The sequence below is a fragment of the Mirounga angustirostris genome, unplaced genomic scaffold, assembly GCF_029215605.1.
Source record: "Mirounga angustirostris isolate CCGP_5_RB_7025 unplaced genomic scaffold, mMirAng1.0.hap1 SCAF_11, whole genome shotgun sequence".
In the NCBI taxonomy this organism is placed as follows: Eukaryota; Metazoa; Chordata; class Mammalia; order Carnivora; family Phocidae; genus Mirounga; species Mirounga angustirostris.
This window is the reverse complement of record NW_026991719.1, coordinates 2,911,932-2,939,483: the sequence shown is the minus strand read 5'-3', so window position 1 is coordinate 2,939,483 and position 27,552 is coordinate 2,911,932.

Below are 27,552 nucleotides of genomic sequence, written 5' to 3'. Positions count from 1 at the left end.
TTGTGACCTGAACTGTCACTTTCCTTTGACAAATGCCCGCTATGGGCAAAATCACCCCCAGTTGACGTCCCTATGTCTAGACTCTACCAAAGACGTGGAGGGAAGATGTAATCACTTCCTGCTGATTCTACCTCCGAATTCTGTCTAGAATTTACTCCCTTCCCTTCAGCTCCATGACCACCACCATCATCACCCAGGTAATGGATCAGCCAACTGCACCTGTGAACCAAGTCCAGACAACTGTATGTTTTTTGTAAATTGTCGTATTGGCATGCCAGCCATGACCATCCATTTATCTGTGGGGCTCTTCTTGCTGATACGCTATTGCCCTAGAGTTGACTGTTTTTGCTAGAGATCAGATGGCCTGCAAAACCTAAAATATTACTCTTTCTTTGGCCTTTTTATGAAAAAATAATTGCAAACTTCTGGTCTATGTCCTCTCCAGGGGTCTCCTGCTTTCACTCTTGTAATGGTCTAACATGTGTTTTACAGAAAAATTTGAGTGAGTGACATATTTCTCTTAAAAATGTCCATATGATTATTTGAGCATACTGTCTAGAGCCATGAATCTCTTTGCAGTGAACTCAGGACTAAATCCATCGTTCACATAGCCCCTTGCTCTTCCTTCCTCCAGCCACTGAGATCTTCTGATCGTTCTTCCAAGTTCTTACCACCTTGGGTCCTCCATGGTGCTACTTTCTCCGCCTCCAAAATGTGCACCACAGTCTTTGCCTGGATCCTTCTTTTCATCCTTCCAGTCTTAAACCAAATATTACCTCTTTATGTTCCTTCTTAATGGCAAGCCCCACCCATATCAGTTACACACTCCTCCCATGAATGGTTCCCAGTGGTGCACTGTCTACCAGGGATCCCATTTGCAGCAAACGCAACCACCCAAGCTCATCACAGCAGGATGGGCATAGAGGGTCCATGTGCTTGTACAAGCAGAGCCCATTGTACAAGCTACTCCATCCCCAGGTTACGTGTGTCATGCCAGGGCATGCTCAGTTCTGTCACCAGCCTCAACACCTGGCGGCAGAATTCTCCAAGTCACGTGCCAGGTGACTGTTCCTGGGGCTTGTTGCTCAGCGGGTATAAACTTTCAGTGATAAGTCCTAGAGGTGCACCAAATGCACGAATTCCAGAGATTGCTGTACAACGTTGTCCCTATTTACTAACGCAGTGCACCTAAAATTTTGGGAAGAGGGTAGATCTCCTGTGAAGTGTTCTCAGTAACACACACACAGTAGGGACAGTAGGAAGCTTCTGGAGGTGATGGATGTGTTTACTTTGATTGTGGTAATGGTATTCTGCTGTAAACAGATGTCCATACTCATCAAAGTGTATATACCAAACATACACAGGAATTGCTGTACATCAATTATATCTCAATAAAGCTGTTACAAGAAAAGAAGTAAATATTAAAGTTATGTTACTGACTATAAAAAAAGAGAGTTAAATAAGGTAAGAAGAACCTCTTAAATTGTATATGAAATGTCAAGAACACAGGAAACAGCTCAGTTCTTGCCAAGCCCTGCAGACTTTTCTTGAACTATTGAAATAGTTAAAAAATGTTGAAACAACAATAACTATGCAAATCTATTAAATTGATACCTATTTAGATTAGGGTAGGTGTCAAAATTTATTCAAATTCCTTTCTACTGGGACTCTTAAAAAGACAAAAGCAAAAGTTTTCACAGAACAGATTTGACTACGTAGCAGTTACACATACTCAAGTGGAGATGGGGAGATATTCTGCACAAAGCATGGTAATTGAGTCTTGCTTTGTTTAATTTCCCTGCCAAATTGTCACTCATCATGTCTTAGTATTTAAATTATTCTTGAGTAAATTTAAAAACTTCCTCATTTATGTGACCGATAAACCTTTCTATGTCTGGGTCGTAGTAATTTTCTTGTTAGTTGAAGTATATTGACACACAATATTACATTCATTTCAGGTCATAGTAATTTTTTATGATACCTTGAAGACATTAATTTACACATACGCCTTTCCTCCTAGACCTGCATTTGCAGGAGGGCAGATACATCCGATTCATTTGGCACATCCAGATTTGAACCCAGGGCCAGCCACTCACGGCGGGCCCTGCCAGTGTTTAATGTGTTAATGAAAAATGAGCCTTCTGTGATGTGCGGGCTTGCACGCCCGGGTAATATCCTAGCACCTGTCTTGCTGGAGTCCGTAGTCTCATTGTGTGTCTGTCACCAGAAAGCATCTTCACAGCTAATCAGCTCCGTTCTGGCAAACACGCTCTGCAACTGTGAAAAAATGAGATGAGATTGCCGAGCAAAGTAAATATTTAATTAAGAAACAGCTAATCAGATTCTCCTTAGCTTTTTCTATTTATAGTGAAGCAGCTCCATCTAAGAGCATTTCCATTAATATTTTAGAGTCCCTTCGGCATTTTTCATTTCAATTTTCTGCCTCATTATATTTTACTGACCATCTTTTCACAATTGATTTTGATTCTGTTCCTGATGGAGATGTATATGTATATAAAACCTTTAAATTTACTCAGGATTTGATATCATACCATCATCAGCCTAGAATTGATTTATTTTATTTAATCTGGACCTCCCTCCACAGACAGCATTACAATTTAACCACTGTGAAACTATAGTTAATTTGGTTCCTCATAAATTTTCATTAAAACTTCAAATAAACATAGTCAGGCTCTCAGACACTAAACGCAACGCATTGTTGCTAATTATGGAGGAGCAGATATTTCTAAGACAGACGAAACAATCCCAATTTCTCTATTTTTCAAAATTTTAAAAAGGGGCAAATGTATCTGAAACTTTAATTGCATATCTAAGTTTTCCAGATTTTTTTTTCACATAGGGTGACCTCCATTTATGAAAAGTATAAGCACGTTTTACTCTTGTTACTTGCACTCTTTAAAAAGAAATTAATGAAAATCAGGTATACATTTTGGATAGTAACCTGAAACCAATATTAAAATGCAGTACTAAAGTAGGATTTTTAAAGGCCCCTGGAGGGGTGCCTGGGTGGCTCAGTCATTAAGCATCTGCCTTTGGCTCAGGTCATGATCCTGGGGTCCTGGGATCGAGCCCTGCATCAGGCTCCCTGCTCGGCAGGAAGCCTGCTTCTCCCTCTCCCGCTCCCCCTGCTTGTGCTCCCTCTCTCACTATGTCTCTATCTGTCAAATAAATAAAATCTTTAAAAAAATAAATAAATAAAAAATAAAGGCCCCTGGATACATACTGTAGGTAGTCTCTAGTTTTTTAGAACTCTGCAGACTTTATTTTAACATAAATAAATCCAGCTTATTTTGGATAAAATAAAGCAAGATAGGTGCACATAAAATTCATAATGATGATTACTTCTGGAGAATGATAGAAAGGAAGGAGGTAGTGGCTGAGGATCCATCTCTCTCTGATCAATATATATTGATCTGATATATCTAGATATCATGTATTTATATTTATGATAATATGACATTTCTATATAGAGACAACTGTGTAGTGTATATACACAATCCGAAGTATGATGACAGCTTATTAACATGTAACAAATTTACATGGTGTCTATGTGAGTGACTCCTATGTTTCTCTCTGTCCTGTTCAGTAGATTTACAGACGTGTTTACTGTAAGGAATCAAAAAAAAAAAAACAACAACCAGGAATCATGTTTCTGCTTTCTATGTGTCTGCCTTTCAGATGTGTGGAATTTACCAGTGGTGGCTTTTCCACGCAATGTTAAGTGTCAGTGGTAAGGATAGGGAGAAAAAAAAAATTGAGATTTGCAGAGAGATGATGGATGGATGGATAGATAGATAAATAGATATAGGGATAGATGGATGATAGATAGATGATAGATAGATAGATAGATAGATAGATAGATAGATAGATAGATAGATAGATAGATATAGGGATGGATGGATGGATGGATGGATGGATGGATGGATGGATGGAGAGATATAGGGATGGATGGATAGATGGATAGATAAATAGATATGGGGATGGATGGTTGGATAAGATAGATAGATAGATGATAGATACATAAAACAAAGAAATATGTGTACGTGTGGGTTAAGCCTTCCATGAAAACTGAGGCACTCATAGGATGGAAATTTCTTTCAAGGAAAAAAAGCCACTTCAACCATTATCCTTATGGAAATGATATAAAAATCAAGTGAAGTATAAGGTTAAAAAAATCAAGATACTTTACTATTCAAATCAAATTGGATCAAGAAGCTCGATTATGCATCAGCACCGTATGATGACTCAGCCGGTTGTGAAGTCAAAAGCATGTTTTAAACAAATTGCGAACACAAATGGATTCAACCAGTGATGATTATGAAGATGCTCCCAAAATATTTTGGAAATTAAAGAAACAGACACATGCAAAACCAAGTATATGTGTTATGAAAAAAAAAAAAAATCTGAGGAAGCAACTTGCAGCACAAAACCCTGGTAGAATATTCTGATTGGCACAGTTATGTGTGGTGAGTGCAGCCGGATGGCAGGCCTCCTGAGTTCTGGCAGCAACTAGCTCATCGTTGTTCTTCTCCTTCGTCGTTGACCCAGAGTCCTGCATGCAAGGGCTTATAGTCATTCCTGCCCACTTCCTGGCTCTCAGACCTCAGCTCTCAGGACTTGGTGGGAGTTAAATAGCATGAGTTCCTATGATGCACCTTTGTCTTTCAGGCTGACCTAGTCAGGTTGGAGGATGCATCCCCAGGTCCCCACTAGGAATTGTTAATATTCTGTCTGATGTTGTTTAGTCTTCCTATCTTGTGACTTGCTGCGTGTGATGAATCCCAGCTCTGGGTTCTGCAGGTAGTAGACTGGCTAATCCTGCACTTGCTGGTACTGATGGTGGCCATGCTGGGTACTTCCGGCTACTTATGTAGGAGTTTAGACATGAGAGGGATGGAGGAAGGCAGAGAAGAGAATGGGAGGGAAGGGAAGGAAAGAATGGAGCAGAAGGGTGTGGAAAGAAAAGGAGAGCAAAAGAAAATGAGAAACAATCTTATAAAGACAAAGAAGGGCCACAAAAGGACTCCAAAAATCCAGCGATGGGCAGGTTTCTATGAAACAGCTATCCAACAGTGTTGAAAATGATGATTCTTAACCCATTTTCCGTGACGGTCCTCAAAGTGTAGTGCCTTAAAACTATGTTTTGCTGTTTCTCATGAATGTGCGTGCTGGCCTGCTGGTTTCCCTACTCGCCTAGTCTGGTCACACTCAGGTGGCCGCATTCAGTGAGAGGTTCAGCCAGGCCTCGGCTCCTTGGAGGAACAGGGACGTCCAAAACTGCTCCCCATGGGATGCTTTATCCTTATGTCCTGCAGAGTGAGCTTCCTGACATGGTTATGATCCTATGCCGAGAGGGACAAAGTGGACTTACAGCCTAAGTCCCGAGCACACACAACACCCAAAGCCACAGTCCATTGACCAAAGACACCCAGAAGGGCAGCCGTGACTCAAGGGAAACAGGGGACCTACCAGAACCTCATGGCCACTCAGCATTTGGGATGCAAGGTCTTGTTTCAGCTGTCTTTGGAATGAGTGCACCCCATGATAGAAAGAATTCAGGTATCTCTGGCTGTATTATCTCCCTAGGGCTGTTCTAACAATAGATCACAAACCAAGGGGCTTTAAAGAACAGAAACTTACTGTCTCACAGTTCCAGATGCTACAAACCCAAAATCAAAGTGTTTTATGGCTGAGCTCCCTCCTGAGGCCCCAGGGGAAGGTCCTTCCTTGTCTTACAGCTTCTGAGGCCCCAGGCGTCCCTGGGCTTGCGGCTGTGTCCCTCCCATCTTTGCCTCCGTCTTTACGAGGTTTCTCCTCTGTGACTGTGTCTTCACATGACCTCCCGTCTTATAAGGAAACCAGTCATGTTGGATTCAGGCCCCACCCTACTCCAGTATGACCTCATCTTCACTAACAGCATCTTCAATGACCCTATTTCCAAATAAGATCAGATTCTGAGGTACTGCGGGTTAACAGCCTCAACATGTCCTTTGGAACAACAGAATTCAACCCTCAACACCGGCAATATGTAACTCATTTATTGCAATATTTAAATTCTGATTTCTATGTTTGACCCGTCCTCTTTGAGCTTAATCTCTATTGCCTTTCTTCAGGGTTTTATTTCCCTAGAGAATCTCATTCCATAAAGACAGAGTAGGAAGGACATTATCGCTGGAAATCGAAATATAAGTCTTTGGACATTACAGAACAGAAGACTTTTGAGATACCCACTTTGTTGTTGTTGTTGTTTAAAGATTTTATTTATTTACTTGACAGAGAGAGACACAGAGAGAGAGTGAACGTAAGCAGGGGGGAGTGGGAGAGTGAGAAGCAGGCTTCCCGCGGAGCAGGGAGCCGGATGTGGGGCTCGATCCCAGGACCCTGGGACCATGACCTGAACCAAAGGCAGACGCTTAACGACTGAGCCACCCAGGCGCCCCGAAATACCCACTTTGTGTGAGACAGTTGACCAGGCGTCTGGGCCAATGTGATCATGAACAGAAATACTAGGAAAAATACACATCAAAGTCTTAGATGCACACATGCCCTGATACCAATGTGGGGAATGGTAGGGGGGGCAGAAGGCAAGTTGAAGACCAAGCACATGCTGATACTGCACAATCCCCACCCCCACTCTCAGGTGGGATCTGTGTGGCATTCCTCAGGGACTCCTGGCTGCCCTAAAGCAAAGGGAAGGGAAAAAAAAACCCAAATGGTTAAATTACAGAGATTACAGTCCAGCAAGACTCGAGTCTCCCTCAGTTTACAAATGTCTTAGTGATTTACAAGAAGAAAGCATTCTTATCAATAACCTAACTTCCAGAGGGACACTCCCAGCTGTCTTAATGTTAATGCCTTGCTAGAGGGAAAAACAACCTTTACTTGACAATGGCAACACCTCTGTTATCTTGTAGGTCCTCTTTAGCATATGCAAGTTCTCTTGAAAACCTCCCTTTTCCTTACCTCCCCCAACTCCTAAGTATAGAAACATTCCTCACAGCCCAGGTGCAGCAGCTCTTTCTGCCCACGGGTTCTGTCCCTGTGCTTTAATAAAACCACCTTTTTGCACGAAAGATGTCTCAAGAACTCTTTCTTGGCCGTCTGCGCTCCAGACCTCACCCCACCAACACCAGCATTCAAACACTACATCGGGGAATGCTCAGAAAAAGACCAGCAGTAGCAGAAAAGGGATTGATGCTGGCTTGAGCTTTGAGAGAATAAAATAACTACACAGTGTAAATAAGGAGGGATGAGCTCCAAAAGGTAAGTGTCTGTGATAATTGTGATTTATAAGTATATGTTTGGTCTTTGCCCCATTTCTGGCCGGGAGCTCCTAAAACCCTTGGAATTTCCTGAGATGAGAGAGCTCAAAGTTTCTTTTGTTGTGTGAATGAGGTGATTTAAAGAAAGCACCAGGGAAAACAGCCTGGTGATTAGAACTTTCAGTCCCACTCTAAGATCTCCCAAAAGGACAGGGGCTGGAGGTTGAATCAATTGCCAATGGCCGATGACTTCATCAATCATGCCTGTTTGATGAAGCCTCCATAAAATCCCAAAAGGACAGAGTTCAGAGGCCTTCACGGTTGGGGAACCAGAATGCCTCTGTTCTGGACCCTAAACTATGGGACAAAAGCTCCTTTGTTCAGGACTTTGCTCTATGTATCTCTTCATCTGGCTGTTGATTCATATCGTTTAGTATCTTTTGTGATAAACTGGTAATCTATTGAAGAAACAGGTTTGTGAGCTCTGTGAGCCACTCTAGCAAATTAATCAAACCTAAATAGGGGGTCATTAACCTGTGGGATGTGATGCTTTCTCCAAACGGATGTGTCAGAATTGAATTGAATTGTAGGGACACCCAACATGGGTCAGAGAATTGCCGGTTGATGTGGGGAAGCCTCCGCATGCATACACACATTGGAATTGGGTGCAGGAGCCCCAAAGAGTATCTCTTTCTGAATTTATAGGTGGGAAGTCTTGCCCAATGGATGTGTTTCGAAAGTCATTGTAAAGCTATAGTCATTCAGACACCATTGTATTGTTGCACGGTGGGTCAAAGATAGCGTAATACCCATGAGTATATTGAGACTAATTGTAGGACTGAATGGGATTGCAAGTAAATGTGAAAAGAAGGAGGTTTTACTCCTTTCAATGCAGGCTCTATTTCTCAATAAAAACTGCAAGGAAAAACATAGTGATTTGTATAAAATACAAGGATGCTGTGGCAAGTGGGGTTGTCAAATGGCCAGCTAGATTCCTGCCCCCTGGTGGTACATACCCTGTATAATTTAATCCCCTTGAGTATGGGTGGGAATGTGGATACGATGGGATTTATTTCCCCTGATTAGGACACTAAGCAGTTGACTCTGAGTTCATCAAAGAGGAATTGTTCCCCGTGGCCCTGAACTACTTCATCACATGTGGCCTTAAAAGAGAGATAAGCAGGTGCACCCTGCAGGGCACCAGGAAGTAAGCAAATGGTCGTGTTGTGAACTGAGAAGGGGTGACTTCTAGGCACTGAGCTTCCCTTCCAGCAGCTGACAGATGAACAGGACCTCCCTTCCACAACCATAAGAAAACGAATACCCAGAACTTCCAGATGAGCATGCAGCCCAGCCAACAATTGGATTTAATCCATGTGAAGCCCTGAGCAGATGACCCAGTTAAGCCCTGGCCTGGTGTGCCACGCAAGCCATGAGATCACAAACATCTGTTGTCTTAAGCTCCTGTGTGTGGAGTAGTTTGTTATGAAGCATCAGAAAACCAATGCAAACGTCCATTAGGTCATATTTGGATTGGACTGTAGAAATATCCCAGAAATGATAAAAATATCTCGAAATGATAAACTATCTCATGAATGATTCAAAGCACTCTAAAGGGGAACATCAGCCATTACACTGGGGAATGGAATTAAAACTTAGAAAATCCCCCAAATTGTATAGACCACAGCTGTACATATTTTATCCAAGAGTCTATGTTACACACACACAGCACAATTATACTCTCTCAGTGCGTAGGACTCAGTGGAAGATTTGATGTTTTCCCATTCGAGGGTACGTTACCACAGTTTTCAAGACATTTTTATGTGGTGCTCCCCTATAAAAGAAAATGTAAAAAGATTCACCTTGAGTATACCACATTCAGCAATATGGCATGACTCCAATGTACTCATCCAATCTCCAGGTCTCAATTGGGAGCCTCACCTCCAAAAAATTCCCTATGTCTTTTGTATATTTGCCTTTGTATCTGAACCACATGGTGTTAGTAAATGCCAGAAGCACACTTCTGCAAAACAAAAATTATTTTTAATATGTAAGGGCTCAGTCAACTAATTAGTTGGCATTGGCACTGGAAAGAACTATTTCCAATTGGAAAACAAAATGTATCTGCCATGCAGTTTTATGCAATGTGTCTTTACTAAAAAAAGTCTGCAGCCAGCACTGACATTAAATAAAAGATAAATGTCAAAAAAGAACATTTGATGTAATCTTTTTTTTTTTCCTTTAGGATAATCAGGCATCGTTTCCACAAAGTCATATCTGTAGTTGCTTTTTCGCCTGGTGAGGTTTGCTGTTACAAGCCTGTTTTCTTTCCTGCAGGGGTCTCTCCGTACCACTGACATCAGACAGATCACTGCACCGTACAGGATGAGGAGATCAGGCTCAGAGCCATCTGTCACTGAAGCTCTTCTCGCAGGCTGCACAGGTGAGTTTATTGTACATGAAATACACTTCAGCCATGGGGAAAAGACTCTGACCACATTTCTATCAAAAAGAAAATCCAAAACACAAAGTTACCAATAAGAGAACATAAAATCTAATGGTGTTTTATTTCTCTATACATCTGCAGAAGAAAATAGTTAGCCATAGAACCAGTGACATGTAATTAATACCTCATAGGGTAGGGGGTCTTCAATTTGGAGAGGTCATCATCTGAGTATAAAAGCTGATAGAAGTCTACCTAGCATGACATACAATTTAGTCCTAGTCAAGACCCATCCATATCGCCTACAAAAGAGCCTATCCCAAGGTTGGTATTCAACAAAGTACTGACAATGAATGGTTTGTTGGTTTCATGCCATTGGGTCTGCCATCACTGTCTTTCTCCCATTAGTTCTATTTCTTTGCCTCGTATTTGCAGACAACCAAGGTGTTTATTGGTTTCGTGCCACTGGGTCCGCCATAACTATCTTTCTCCCATTAGTTCTCTTTCTTTGCCTCGTATTTGCAGACAACCAAGGTGTGTGCCCAATGAAACGATGTATTTGCAATAACCCAAATGGCAAGGAAAAGTGGGGTTAGCTTTCTAAGAAAATCAGTTAAAGCAAATTTTATGATTATCAGAATCCTGATGATGGTGGGGGACAATTGATGTTTATAGTAGGATTTTATTTTATGGTCATATTTTATCAGGTTCACCTTATAAGCCTTAGGGATCTAAATGTTAGTGACCTACCATTTATCTGCTTTCCAAAAAACTTAGCAGGTGATACTTTCATATCCTTTTGAATTTATTGAAATTAAATATACTGAAGGATTGTGCCCACAATGATTTTTGCTTGAAGAATGGGTTATTTATATACAATGTATTTTCTAATTGACAATAGATATACATGTTTACTTTGTAATGGCATCTGTGTCTTTCTGACTTAATTACCTTGAGTTGGAAGAACGTGGTCTGTGGAATGCAGATCCGAAGTCATTTGTTCAAGGCAAATTTCTAAAGTATTTCCACTTTTTGAAAAAAGAATGGGATCTTTGGGTAAATGATAGGAAGGCCACCAGGAACACACCTGTGGTCGGGCAGGTTGGTCTAATTACTCGTTGTGGCAAGAGAAAATGCAAACCACAGGGGCTGCTGGCCATCTCCAGTGGACAGTGTTAGAACAAATCCGTGGTAGGGTTTGCATGTGGGTGGGTGATGTGGGGAGGTTCTGAGGATGAAGAGGCTGTCGTCTGGGTTGGACACTGTTGGAAAGTAGGGATATTTCCATGGCTGAGTATCTCGGTAATTGTCATCTGTAGGGAGGGCAGAAGAGGCTGCCTCTTGGTAAAGAAGCGGCAACCAGATCAGCAAGAGGAGGGGGCTGTTTTGGATGCTGTGATCTGGACAATGTTCCTGGTTTGTCTGTGCTCAGACATGATTACCAAGGGGTCTTTGTCTTAATTCCTTGTGGTGACACAGTGGCCTCGTCTAATGTATAGATATATGGATATATGAAAATATATATATATCCATCCATTATTTTGTTTCTCTACTTTCTCTATTTGAAAATGTACATGACATAATATCCATTTCTTCTCTGGTCTTTTAATATTTGACCAAGAGGTATGTTCATGAGCTTAAACCCATGGAATGATCCGCATAACTGAAGGTCCCCTTTGTTGTACGACATCACTCAATCATGGCGGTGAAAACCCTACCATTTCCATACATTCTCCTTTGATGGGTGACTCAACCTTTTCTTGCTTTTGGACCCAGCCAAGAGCACTGACACCACAGGGAACAGGGAAGCTGCGTACCACAGGCAGCCCATGTTGTGAGTACCCTGGTGAAACTGAGCCCCCATTCTCTCTGACCTCCATATGAGACAAATACAGTATAATCCTTTATTGTGTCAACTCTCTGAGATTTGGACATCATCTGTTTTTGCACTGACCCTGCTCACGGAAAGCTACCAAAGTCTCTATGATAGATGTCGGTCTTCCCCACGCTTCTGAGATGGACCTGTGGGAACCAGACACAGAAAATGATCAAGCATACACCTGAAACTAATGTAACACTGGATGTTAACTATACTAGAATGACAATTACAAACCTAATCGTTGCTCCAGATCTGGCTCTTTGTGCAACTCCAAGATGTGACTGGTTTAGTCTTAGGACCTAGGTTTTGAGTAGCAGGTATCAAGGAATAATATTATTCTTTAGGTCATGTGAAATAAATTTCACTTGTAGTCAGGATGTTTGACAGTTGTAATGGGCAGAATTGTGTCCCCCCAAATTCCTATGTTGAAGTCACATCCCATCAGGCATATACCCAGGCAACAGGGGTACATCCTCAACCTCCCAGAGGTTTCAGGTAGGAGGTATCAAGGAATAATATCATCATACTTTGGGTCATATGAAATAAATTCCATTTGTAGTGAGGACGTCTGACATCCTGTGTCTTACTGTGTCATAGCAGGTACATTGAAACATAGATACACATAATAGATCTACATACATACACACATATGTATGCACACACACAGGCATGTCCTGTCTTGGGCTCGCCCCTTATTTTTCCTACCACATCTTTCCTTATGTGGGATGACTTTATTTCCATGAGTTAAATTGTATTAATACATTAGAATCTCACCTAGAGCAAATATTTATTGATTGCCCTAGAATATGCCCATTTTTTCCTGGTGCATTCAGTTGGGTTTTTTCTCACAGAAACTGAAATCTGACTTTCCTTCTGCATACTTGTCAGAAAGATAAGAATACTGAAAACCAAGGTGTGTCTGCCAAGGAGTTGGCTGAGGGCACGCTGGACAGTTAATCAAGGATCTTGAAAGCCTGTAGATTATGTGGCTGGGTCCACATTCCTAGTGGAGAACATGCCTGGCGAAGATCAGTGAGAACAGCTCGTGGCCCCCAGAAAAATCGTGTGTTCAGTGCCCTGTAAATTGTGGTGATCTGTAGAAGCTTCCTATGTAAATTGTCGATATGATTAGCAGAGCCATGGAATGAAGAGCACAGGGGGTGAAATTCATTACAAAAGAAGGAAATTCAGTAATAACGCTGTGCTTGTAAAAATCTATTTAATCCAGCGAAGCACGAGAGTCATGTCATGAGAGTGCGCTCACAGCTCCAAATAATGGATATGCCTTTGGACAGTTGAATTGGATGATAATTTTATGCTCTTTGTGTCTTAGTGCTCTGGTAATATTTTCCAAGCATCCTTTTTATTATTCTTAAAATGCCTTTTCTTTGAAATCATAATATTAGACAGTGTTAGGCCAGAAATGTAATCAAGGAAAAATGTTCTGCAAGTGAAGTGCCTATTTTGCTCATGTTTTTAGGAGGTGGTTCTGCTATTAAGTGTGGCAGATAGAGACAAAAAAATGCACTGGTTTTGTTTCCAAACCCAGTATCATTTCTGGATACATTTTAAGTTAATGGGACACATTTTCTTGTCATCATTCCCACCGTCCTGTAACCCGCTTTATGTCACTGTGACTGCATTACGATGTCATGCATACATTTCATTTTAACATGTATTTTTAAGTAGCCATACAAGGTATTAGAATTTTGTTTTGTTTTGTTTTTTAAAGACAACCAGATCCACATCCTATTGTTTTTTGGACCTATCTGTCAAAGATCATAGATTATATGCTTCATATAAAAGCATAACATGTAGAGTGTGTGTTTATGTATAAAAATACACACATACATTTGTATCACTACATGTATGTCTAAGTAATTTACTAGAGCAGATTTTGCCAAAGCTTAGCGAAATGTGTCTCCTCTCTCTTGCCAAATTAATACGTTTTCCAGTGGCCCATCTCCCACTGGTTGGCGGAAAACCCAACACATCTGTGATACTTCCATTGATAACTGAAGTGTCCTGGTGCCTTTCAGGCTAACCCTGTCTCTTTGGGGTGAGTCAATAAGCTTTCCTAGGTTTTGCCAAATGCCCGCTCTGTGAAGTCACATAGCAGGTAAACCCACTATGCTGCAGTGTGGCGGGGTTGGGGGGAGACCTCAAATTGTTGGTGGTGGCTGGGGTGTTGTGGAGACTTGCTGCTTCGTCGATCCCCCTGCTGACACCCCCCGGGCTTGCAGAATGGGCTCTGTGTTCCCTCCGCTCAGAAGAGTGAGGGCATATCCCAGTGCTTCATCTTGACCCTCTTTCTACTTTGCTTTTCTGTCATTAAGCCGCTTGTAAAACTTAGACTATTTGTGGGAAGGTGGTTTGTCTCTCTCAGCCCTCTCCAGAGCCATCTCTATGCAGGGGAGGAAGGAAAAGAAATGAGATCATGGAGAAGGAATTGATACATTGCAGACTATTTGTATCCCCAGATTAACTAAAGCATGTCAATTAGAGTGTGTTCTTCTCCTTTAGAAGAATATGTAATATATTTGGGAATTGGTGTTCAAAGCTTTAAAACATTTTTCAGAGAAATTCAACAGCTAATGCGGTGGTGATTTATCTTATGTAAAAGGCACAGTGAAAGTCCAAAATATCAATAATTTCGTTAAGTACGAGGGAAATATGTTTGGGGAATTACTGAGACGTTAGAAGAAACAATCTCATCTTGTACTGTACATATATCTTCTCCCCGCTAACCAAATGTGAAGTGAAGAATCATCAATCGTGGATAATCATTTTTAAGAACTTGTTTGATCTGTGTTCCTGTAATGTTGCCTGGAATTACCAGGGTATTTTAAAACTTTAGGGATTTTAAAATACATTAGATGGGTTTTATTTTACTGGTTTGTTGTCTCCTTTGGGTTCATTCTCCTGTGAATCACCACAACTCAATAGCAACTGGCTTAATACTATCAGACAGATGTAATCTTTATTACTTGGAGAAGGAATAGCTGATCTCTCAGGCAGCGTGTGAAGATTTAAACATTTAGTAAAAACGGTACTCCACACATAGTTAGCCAGGTTTCATTCTACTTTGGCACACAATAAAATAGAAATAAATCCCTGCTAAATTCCTCATCAGTGATACGGAAATGATCACAAAAATAAGATACAGCAGGAAATTGGATGTGCTATAGCTACATTCAGCTACGGTGGTGGGTCCTAACTACTTAATATCTAGCCTAAAAAAAGCTTCAGAAGTCCCTCTACCCCCCAATACCATTGTTTTAAATGTTAAACACAAACAAAACCAAGTGACGTCAATAATGCTTTATACAAATCCCAGTATTTATAGCCAACTAATATCGGACATGGAAGCCAAGAACACCCAATGCAGAGAGGATGGTCTCTTCAACAAATAGTGTTGGACAACCTGGAGAAACACACAGGAAACAAGGAAATTGGCCCCCTACCTCACACCATTCACAAAAAACAAACTTGAAATGGACAGCCTTAAACACAACACCTGATACCACGAAGAAAACATTGGGAAGAAGCTGATTGATACAAGTCTTGGCAGTGATGTTTTGAACATGACCACAAAAGCACAAACAACAAAAGCAAAAATCAACCAGTAGGACTACGTCAAACTCAAACGCTTCTGCACAGCAAAGAAACGATTAACAAAATGAAAAGACAGCCATGGGACACCTGGGTGGCTCAGTCGGTTGGGCGTCTGCCTTCAGCTCAGGTCATGATGCCAGGGTCCTGGGATCGAGTCCCACATCGGGCTCCTTGCTCGGCAGGGAGCCTGCTTCTCTCTCGCTCCCTCCCTCTGCTTGTGCTCTCTCTGTCAAATAAATAATAAAAAAATCTTAAAAAAAAAAAAGACAGCCTACACAATGGAAGAAAAATTTGCAAGTCATATCACATAAGGGTTTAATATCCAAAATAGATAAAGAACTCTGTGAACTCAAAACAACAAACAATGTGTTTAAAAAATGAGCAGAAGAGGGGTGCTTGGGTGGCTCAGTCATTAAGCTTCTGCCTTTGGCTCAGGGCATGATCCCAGGGTCCTGGGATCGAGTCCCACATCGGGCTCCCTGCTCAGTGGGAGGCCTGCTTCTCCCTCTCCCACTCCCCCTGCTTGTATTCCTGCTCTCGCTATCTCTCTCTGTGTCGATAAATAATTTAATTAATTAAAATTTTTTTAAAAATGAGCATAAGAACTAAATAGACATTTCTCCAAAGAAGACATTCTGATGGCCAACAGACATGAAAAGATGCTCAACATCACTCATCATCAGGGAAATGCAAAGCAAAACTATAGCGGGATATCACCTCACACCTAGTAGAATGGTTACCACCAGTAAGACAAGAGAAAACAGGTGTTGGGGAGGATGTGTTGCAAAGAAAACTACGCTGTTGGCGGGAATGTAAATTGGTGCAGTCACTAGGGAAAACAATATGGAGGTTCTTCAAAACAGTAAAAATAGATCTACCATATCATCCAGCAATTCCACTTCTGGGTATATACTCAAAGGAAAGGAAAACAGGATTTGCAAAGATACCTGCAATCCATGTTTATTGCAGCATTATTCGTAATAGCCAAGATATGGACACAACCCAGATGCCCATCACCAGATGAATGGATGAAAAAGATGTGGTACATATACACAATGAAATATTATTCAGACCTAAGAGAGGAGGATATCATTCCACTTGTGAAAACATGCATGGAATTTGAGCACATTATGCTATGTGAGATAAGTCAGAGAAAAATAATTAGTGTATGATATCACTTATACATGGAATCTAAAAAAAGTGGAATGGTAGTTACCAGGAATATACTGAATATAGACAATAGTATTGTACTATAAGTATGTAGTGTGAAAAACACCACTACGTCCGCCATCAAAGTACAATATAAGTGTATCAAAGTAACAGGCCATACACCTTAAACTTACACAATGTTACATGATCAATTTATTTGATAATTTTTTGAAAAGTAATTTATATTGCATTATATAACATCATAAAATTAAATTTAATAAAATAAATTTAAAAATTCAAGATATTAGTTACTTATATTGAGGTGGGCAGATGGGTAAAGGAAATAGCATGTAAATTGATCTAAGTTATTGGTTATATTCTTATTCTTCTCTTGGCTTGCGAGCCTATAGGTAATCATTATATTTTTATTTATTTTATTTTTATTATATATATATTTATTATATATTTTTTTAAAGATTTTATTTATTTATTTGAGAGAGAGAGCACATGAGAAGGGGGAGGGTCAGAGGGAGAAGCAGTCTCCCTGCCGAGCAGGGAGCCCGGTGCGGGACTCGATCCAGGGACTCCAGGATCATGACCTGAGCTGAAGGCAGTTGCTTAACCAACTGAGCCACCCAGATGCCCTAATCATTATATTTTTAAAAATGGATGGATGGATGGGTAGGTAGTTGGAATGGATGGATGGATAGATGGATAGTTGGATGGACAGACCGGTGGATGGATGAATGGGTGGGTGGATAGATGGATGGATACGTAGGTAGATGGATAGATAGACAGGTGGATGATGTATTAAAAAAAAAACCAAAACGTAGACCAGTGATGCCAGTGAACTATGATTATCTCCTATCTCTGCAGCTGAGTTACTGAAAAACAAAGAAAACATCAGGGCAGATTTTATGTGCATGAGAAAGTTTCGCTCTAACACGTGGGTTCAGGTATCCAAAGGAATGTTCTAGTACTAGGAAGGACTGCAACATATGTGCCCTTGGTGAAACGACTTCTTATGCTACTACTTCATTTTGCTGAGTGCTGCTGGCTGGAGCATAATATGGAATGCAGGGACTGTCCTTTGCCCCAGCCATTCCCTGAAGCCCCGGTTGGGTAAAGGATTTTAAATAGCTAATTCTCATCAACACCTTTGTGTCACTGATTTTTTTTCAGATGGCCTCTGAATGTAATTTTCTTAATCTGCCACAGTGAGCAATCAAATTTAAACTCTAAATACCATGGTCCTACAAAAAGAAGTGGGGTTTGCTTTCTGAAAAGAAAGAGCAAAGAAGGAATTTGAGTGAAGCACAAACATCAAGTTTCTGTTAATCTCCTGTCCTGCCCAGAATATCAGAATAGACTCATCTCAGGGCTGGGGGCTCTCTGCACGGGAATGAACTATAGTGGGTGAATTTTGGGGGGCAACACACAGGCAGCTGTACTTGACCATTGGGTGCCTTCATCCTCAGATGGTTGCTCGAAAGGACCACTGTGATAGGGAGCCCATGCTTTGTGTCTCATCTGAAGGAGCCAGAATATGCAGCTGGTGTCCTCATCTTCATATCTCTTATAACTTCACCACTTCCTCCATTTAAGAGCATGGACTTGTTCTAACTGCTGTATCTTCACCAAGACTGTGATATTTCAACTCTGGGTTTAGAGGTCATTAATTTTTTTTTTATTCATTTATATGATCAAGTAATTGGGGTCTGTTGGCAGGCAGGATTGTAATCCGATCCCCAGGGACCTACATCTTTGTAAACTCCCTCCTCTTGAGTGTGGGAAGGTCCTGAGGAGTTGCTTAACTATCACTCTCATCATCAGATTATTTTAAGAAGGCATGGTTGACTTTAAGAGAGAGAGAGATTATCCATCTTGGGCCTGACCTAATCAAGCTAGGCTTTCAAAAGGACATTCTTCAAAGCCTGGAAGGAATTCTACAAGAGGGAGGTTCCCCACTACTGGCTTTGAAGATGGACAGGACCACCTGCTTGTGTTCCTGCTCTCGCTGTCTCTTTCTGTCAAATAAATAAATAAAATCTTAAAAAAAAAAAAAGAGCACAGATCAATGCCTGAATTTCAGTCTTATGAGCTCTGAGCAGAAGATACTTATGCTGTGCCAGATTGGATGTGATTGTATGTAATGCTCAGGATAAACCATATTGATAATAAGGAAAAGAAAATCATCTTTGTGACAGTCTTTCTGGTCACTACAAGACCAGTTTTTATTTTTTCCAAACAGCAGTTTCTACATCAAAATATGACTACCCATTCTTTTCCAAAACCAGGATAATCTCCCCTGCACTCTGGTGGAATTCCTCACTCACAGATGACAAGTTTCCTTTTTCAGATCCCAAATACTCTGTAACCGCAAACTGATTCTATGAAATATTTATAATCGGCTTACATTACATTAGAAATTTGGAAACTTGATCCCATTGACAAGATTTTTAAAATTGAACTGTACCATAGACATATAACAAAGACATTGTACTATAGAGAAATAGAAAAATTTAAACTTTCTATTTCTGTAAGACTGTTTCACCTGCAACATCACAGATAATGAGATCATATTTTAAATATTAATGATTTATTGTTTTTTTTTCAGACACTTAGCACGTATGTATACTAGGGTGTTGATATTTCGAGGATGATTCTTACAAATTAAATTATTTTATTGTCAGAATTAAATACATAAGTGATGAAGGGTAAGATAAAAATGACCCATTCGTGAATATTCAGCACATTCCTGATAACTCATATGAATGTACATCTTTAAAATTACATATGCATGCATTTCAAGGAGGATATGTTACAGGGGACACACATTAGACTTTAGATAGCAATTTTGCCAATTTGAGAAAAACCATCCCATTTCTGTCAGTGATGACAGATCCATTCAGCACACATTTATGTGCTCAAGAAATGTCCAAACCAGGTAATTATTGCAAACTGAAATTTTGAGGACTTCTAATTTTGTATTTTAGAATTGTCAAAGACTTGGGGCATCTGGGTGGCTCAGTTGTTAAGTGTCTGCCTTCGGCTTGGGTCACGATCCCAGGGTCCTGGTCCCCGTGATCCCAGGGTCCTGGTATCGAGCCCCGCATCGGGGTCCCTGCTCGGCGGGAAGCCTGCTTCTCCCTCTCCCACTCCCCCTGCTTGTGTTCCCTCTCTCGCTGTGTCTCTCTCTGTCAAATAAATAAAAATAAAATCTTGAAAAAAAAAAAAAAGAATTGTCAAAGACTTGTAATTAGAAGGTCAGTATATGTTCTTTTTAAAATGCCACTAATGACTAGGTATACAGATGAAGATCCATAGTTCTTATTGTTTTGATTCAAAGATTTATTAAATTCTAAGAGATGTTGCCTAAAAGGGTTGACCAGAAGGCTGGGGAGGATGTAGGGATTTGGTAGAAGTTTCTCTATTTTGGGGCTCCCTTAGGAATATTTCTTGACTGTCCCTGGAGGAAGCATGCAATAAAGACATCCCATTGCTCTCCCTCACTTTGCTGACATTCCAGGAAACACAAAAGAAATGAAGGGCAGGACTGCTTCTAATTTATGATGTAAGAGAAACAAATTGTCCCATGGCCCAGTTCCAAGGGGCGGAATAATGCAACTCAAATTTGGTGCCCATCCCAGGGTCAACAAAGTGGCCAGCAGGGCTGTAGGGACAGTAGGGACACAGTAGCTACTGAAATAGCCACATGGGTGTGGGAAGCAGGGGTCCACACAAGGCAGGTTGGATGACATGTCAGTGGATGTTCCCCACAGGTAGCATATACCAAGAGTGTAGACCATTAAACATGAAGTGTACAGAATTCTCCAGATAGACTCTCTGAAGAAGATCTCACTCAAAAAGGATTCCCAAGGAGGGATGAGAAAGAAGAGTTTTGCTATTCTGGAAACAAAGGTGGGATTCACTAAGGTGACATTCAGAGAGATTCTGATGGAACAGAATACTATTTAGGGGTGACACCAGTGGTGATTTCCTCTTCTACCCTTCCAGACATGTTTCCCAGTGTACCCTTCTCCTGTCAGTCCTACAAAGCATGCCATTCCCTGAACTTAAGAAAAGATAATTCACAGAATGCAAGATATAATGAAGTGAATTCATGGCTATGGAGTGTCAGACACCCTGGAACAGCCCAGTGAGTTGGATGAGCACAGGTCGAAAATGAATGTTCCTCCACTCTTCACAGGCTACATAGAGATTCCAACACTGCAGGAAGAGAGGTGAATTAGGGACCCCATCAGGAAAGCTGAGATGCTGCTCTTTCTGATCAGGAGTCTTGCTTCAGGCTCTCTGAACCAGATCAGTTCTTTGTACTCCTGTATCCAGAATACAGTTCATGGGAAATTCCAAAATCCTAGAGTTGCTGTTGCCCCATCCATTATAGAATAATAGCGATGACCATGTCTAGGCAGAAGGATTCATGGCATCTTAGAAAGGGCTGTGATCCAGCATGGCACAAGATGGTCAAAATGGTCCCACTTAAAGGGAACGTGTGGATAATGGCAGAGGATGAGTTTAACCCAATGGGGCCAAAAAGATACACGGCACTGTCCAGCGCAGGCCCACCCCCTGAAGACCTGATGGGAATTAGCATATCTCAAAGGATGCCTTCTTGTAGAAAGGGAACTCCAAAAACCAGATGTTCCTTCAGCTCCTACCCTGTGCATTTCCTCCAATAAGCAGGTAAAACCATAGAAAATGTGCTTAGTGCAAGGAACTGAATTAACAAAAATAAATTTCCAGCCCTTTGGCCAAGTGGAGCCTACGAACAGAACTTTGGTTATTATTGAACAGTAAGTATATCATTTTGCACATGTGTTTGGGGCCTGAGACATCAGCATTCTCTTTAAATTCTTCCTCCCATGAATCATGCTTTGGTTATTGTAGAGTCAAATGTTGCTAAACCCCCTCTTATTCTTTGTATCCATTAGCATGCTCCCAGGGACTGCTGTTGGTCTTAAATTGTACTGCAAAACATGTTAAATGGTCATTTTCAGATTGCTGACTTGTAGGAAAACTAGTAATAGATCTACAGGGGAGAAATCCTTATAAATAGCAGCATGCAAATGACTGACAGAATTAATGCTCAAGATGATGTTGAGTCTACCCTTGGAATTTCCTTAGAAAGCAGTGCTCAGAGTTTCTCCTCTGCTGAAAGTCTCCAGTACTCTGCTGGTAATTACATATCGATTCCACCTGTCAATGGCCATTCTGCCATGAGTCTTTTCCCATGAAATGACAAATGTATCTGGTCAGAATTCATCCTGAAGCCAAATCCAAAAGAAAACATTTTATTTACATAATGTATGTGGGGAAGGAAAATTAATCCAATTAGAAATTAAAAGGTGAAGATAACGTTTGAACATGAATTACATCAATACAAGGAATCTAATATAATTGTTTCACACACTTGTCTTTCTATGAGAATTTATGTCTTCTTCCTGAAGGAGAGTAAAGACCAGTGTTTCAAGGGAGAATGGGTAGGCTTACACCCACCATCTTTATTATGGGAAGCGGTTAATGGGACTGCAGGACAGAGCACGCCCTTGTGTATTTGCAAGAGACAAATAGAGATAGTACTACATGTACATTACAGACATTCCTATTTGAATTATCCCACACTGTGTCTTGTATTCCTTATGCTTCCTTCTTTTTCGCAAAAAAAAATAACACTTAAAAATATTATCAACCATGACATGTTTAATTTTCTTCATCATCATGAGATGACATTCTTTATTATATTCTTATATTCCATTCACTTAATCATCTGTTTATCAAATATATATTAACAGTCTATGATGGTTATGAAATAAGATGGAATATGGAATAAGGATGGTGCTAGATACTAGGAAAATACTCATTGAAACATGTGGTCCCTGTCCTCAGATATTTCAAATTCTAGTAGTTGGATAAGCACATAAGTGATGCATGCCACCCATATTCCAAGAGGACTATGTGTAGTGTGCAATGAATATAGGGTCCATGATGGCTAAGACCTTCAGGAGGAGATAGGGATGTTAAAAGAGGTGATATTTGCACTGAAACTTTTTTGGTTTTGTATTTGTATTTTTGTTCAAATCTAGTGAAATGATTCAAGGAAGGGGCAAGCGGCTATGGGTAAATGTATCAATACCCGGCAGTACATTAATTCTTCCCGCTGCATCTTCCAAATTCATGATATGTGCTGCTGAGTTTTTGCTACCAGAATGATCTTCCCCAAAGTTATGTAGAAATCCAGGTCACAGTGCTTTTAACAGTCAGCATGGGCCATCAGAAGAAAAAACCCACAGAGGGGGTGGCTTAAAAGACAGACATTTATATTCTCACAGTTCTGGAGCCTGGAAGTCTTAGATCATGGATCAAGGAAGCCAGCATGGTCCTATGCTGGAGAGAGCTCTCATTGTAACTTGCACATGCCCAGCCTGCTCTCTGATGTCTCTTCTTATGAGGACACTAATCCAATCATGGGGGCCCCGCCCTCATGACCTCATCTAACCCTAATGAGCTCCCAAAGGCCCTTCTCCAAATACCATCACAGCTTCAACATAAGAATTTTGCAAGGACATAGTTCAATCCATAGCAATGCCGAAGGCACTTCACCCTGAATCTATGAAACTATTCACGAACTAAAAATGAGCCAACCTTGGATCACAGTAGTTATTTTTGGAGAAAAAGATAACTTTTAATCAAAAACCTTTGGTTGATAAAATGAACATAATGATTGAAGACATGTAAAACATATCCAGACTATATATTTACAGGCAAAGATATATTAGGTCAGTCTGAAAATACATTTAAAAATTAATTTGACCTAAGAAAACATTAACAAAATCATTCACCATGATTAAGTGAGATTTATTCCCAGGATGCAAGGGTGGTTCGATATTTGCAAATCAATCAATGTGATATACCACATCAATAAGAGAAAGGATAAAAATCATAGGATTATTTCAATAGATACAGAAAAAGCATTTGACAAAGTACATCCGTTCATGATAAAAACCCTCCACAAAGTAAGTTTAGAGGGAATATACCTCAATATAATGAAGGCCATCTTGAAAAACCCACAGCTAACATCATCATCAATGGGGAAAAACTGAGAGCTTTCCCTTTAAGGTCAGGGACAAGACAAGGATGTCCACTCTCACCGCTTTTATTCAACATAGTGCTGGAATACCTAGCCACAGCAATCATACATCAAAGGAAATTAAAGGCATCCAAACTGGTAAGGAAGCTATAAAACTTCCACTATTGCAGATGACATGATACTGTATATAGAAAATCCTAAAGAATCCACAAAAAAACTACTAGAACTGAAAAACGAATTCAGTAAGGTTGCAGGATACAAAATCAATATACAGAAACCCATTGCATTTTTATGCACCAATAATGAAGCAGCAGAAAGAGAGATCAAGAAGACAATCTCATTTGCAGTTGAACCAAAAAGAATAAAATAAGTAGGAATAAACCTATCCAAAGAGGTGAAAGACCTGTACTCTGAAGACAATAAAACACTGATGAAAGAAATTGAAGATGACACAAACAAATGGAAAGATATTCCATGCTCATAGATTGGAAGAACAAATGTTGCTAGAATGTCCATACCATCCAAAGCAACCTACAGATTTAATGCAATTCCTGTCAAAATAACAACAGCACTTTTCACAGAACTAGAACAAACAATCCTAAAATGTATATGGAACCACAAAAAAACCCCAAACAACCAGAGCAATCTTGAAAAAGAAAAGTATGGGGTGCCTGGGTGGCTCAGTCGTTAAGCATCTGCCTTCAGCTCAGGTCATGATCCCAGGGTCCAGGGATTGAGCCCCGCATCGGGCTCCCTGCTCCGCGGGAAGCCTGCTTCTCCCTCTCCCACTCCCTCTGCTTGTGTTCCCTCTCTTGCTGTGTCTCTCTGTCAAATAAATAAATAAATAAATAAATAAAGATCTTAAAAAAAGAAAAGAAAAAGAAAAGCAAAGCTGGAGGCATCTCAAAACCAGACTTCGAGTCATATTACAAAGCTATAGTGATCAATATAGTATGGTACTGGTGCAAAAATTGACATATATATCAACAGAACCGAATAGAAAACCCAGAAATAAAGTCACAATTATATGGTCAATTAATCTTTGACAAAGCAAGGAAGCCTATCTAATGGGAAAAAGAGAGTCTCTTCAACAAATGGTGTAGGGAAAACTGGACAGCCACATGCAGAAGAATGAAACTGGACCACTTTCTTACACCACATACAATAATTCAAAATTGATTAAATACCTAAATATGGGACTTGAAACCATAAAAAGTCTTAAAAGATAGTGCGGGCAGTCATTTCTCTGGCGTCAACCATAACAACATTTTTCTAGGTATGTCTCCAGAGGCAAGAGAAACAAAAGCAAAAATAAACTCTTGGGACTACATCAAAATAAAAAGCTTCTGCCCAGCGAAGGAAACAATCAACAAAACTAAAAGACAACCTACAGAATGGGAGAAGATATTTGCAAAAGACATATCTGATAAAGGGTTAGTATCCAAAATATATAAAGAGCTCATACAACTCAACACACAGAGAAAATAATCCAATTAAAAGTGAGCAGAAAACGTGAACAGACATTTCTCCAAAGAAGATATCCAGATGGCCAACAGACACATGATAACATCACTCATCATCAGGGAAATGCAAATCAAAACCACAATGAGATATCACACCGCACCTGTCAGAATGGCTAAAATCGAAAACACAAGAAACAACAGGTGTTGATGAGGATGTGGATTAAAAGGAACCCTTGGTGCATTGTTAGGGGGAATGCGAACTGATGCAGCCACTGTGGAAAACAGTATGGAGGTTCCTCAAAAAGTTAAAAATAGAACTACCCTGCAACCCAGTAATTGCACTACTGGGTATTTACCCAAAAATCACAAAAACATAATTCAAAGGGATACATGCACCCCTATGTTTATATCCAAATTATTTACAGTAGCCAAATTATGGAAGCAGCCCAAGTGCCCATCGACAGATGAATGGATAAAGAGGATGTGTTATGTGTGTGTGTATAAATATATATACACACATATGTATGTACACACACACTGGAACATTACTGAGCCACAAAAAAGAATGAAATCTTGCCATTTGCAACAACGTGGGTGGATCTAGAGAGTTTAATGCTAGATCTCTAGATCTCTAGATCTCTGAAAGACCTTCATTGCACATCTTCAAGGGAGTCTGTGTTGAAACTGTGCCAACAACCCAGCTGAATGTGAAAACCCAGAGTGCTCCTTACTGTTTCACAGCATTTAGACCCACTTCAGTAATTTTGAAAGACATGACCTGTAATTTTTGGCATAGAGTTGGTCAGATGCTGGGGCCAGCTCACACTGGCTTGAGAGCTAATTATTATATTTTCAGGAATTTTGTGAGCTGCTTGATATCACTTAGGTACTTTAAATTGGCAGTGAAGAGGATATTTACATCAAATAACTTGGGAATGGCTATAACTCAGATCTTTTTTTACCCTGTCCTTAGAGGGACTTGCTGAACATTTACCAGCACACTGCTGCATGTAACTCAAATATTTGATTTATTACCTGGCTGTTAAAAAGCCAAGTCAATCACTTCATAATTGTTTATATATAACCAGTTTTCTTCAGTCTGCATGGATGAGAATTTCTTGCTAGTCGTGCTGCAGCAGATAGAATCAAATGTTTAATTTGGTCCAATAGTGCAATTTGGGGGAATAAAAAGAGTATTTACTTCCTATACATACGAGATGGTTTTGATTCATATCTCCCTGCTCTCCCCACTAAGAGCAACTAGAAATAACGCAACGGACAACCAAATAATTCTGAAAGGTGAAAAGCAGAAGGCAAACTGCTTTAGGATCTCAGAATTATTGGAACAGCCTAGCAGCAGGTGTCTTATGATGCCATACCCAATAGAAAAAGAATACTCAGACCTGGTGTTTCTGGACCTCCATGCTACCAACAGAAGATGGCTCAGGTAAACCCTCCCTCCCTCCCTGACTCCCTCTGACAACACCAAGTAAGCCTAGCATCACCAGCAAAGGGGATTGATGTGGAGTCCTGCCAACAATATGTGGCTGGAGGAGGCACCCTCCTTCCCTGACAGCACCAAGACTCCCATTCTCACCCAAAGACACCAACAGTCAAATTCCCACCAAATTGATGTATTGATTTTAATGCAACTCCTATGAAGATCCCAGCAAATTTTTTGTAGATATAGACAAGCTTATTCTAAAATGTAGAAGACAAGACAACAGCTCTAGAACAATGGAAACCATTTGAAAAAGAAGAAGAAAGTAAGATGGTCATGCTACCATATATGAAGTCTTGCCATAGTCTCGTGGTAATCAAGCCAGTAGGGTATTGCTGGAGTGATACACTTGTGCTCAGTGGAACACTGTGAAACCAGAAACAGACCCCACAACCCACACTTCAACTGATTTCTGTCAAAGTTGCAAAAGTAATTTAATGTAGGAAACATAGCTTTTCAGGAAATAAAGTTGGAACAATTGCACTTCTATCTACAGACACCCAACTAACAAAACAAAGAAACAAGACCCTCAACCACAAATCTTGAACAAAAGTTAACTCAAAGTTGAACATTGGATTCAAATGTAAACCTGTTATTTTATGAGAAAACAGTCTCATAGAAATGAAAAACTTTTGCTATTTGGAAGTCTGTGTGAAGACAATGGAAAGATAAGCTACGTACTGGGAGAAAATATTCACAAACTTCATATCCAATACAGGACTAGTATCTAGAATAATAAAGAACAGTCAAGACCCAAGAATAAAACAAAAATCCATCACAAAAAGATAGAACACAGAGGATTTTTAGGGCACTGAAACTATTCTATATGATACAGTAATGATGGATCCATGTCATTATAAAGAGTCAAAACCCATAGAATGTACACCATCAAGAGTAAACCACAGGCATCAGTTAATAACACTGTATCTCACAAACTTTGTGCAGGGGAGAGTGATGTGTGGGAACTCTATATTTTCTGCACAATTTATCTGTCAACCTAATGCTGCTCTAAATAAAAAAGTCTATTAATTTTTTAAGAACAAAAACATAAATCGATTATGCCGGCTACATTTTCCTCATTTCACCATGGACTTAGGGAAAAAATCCT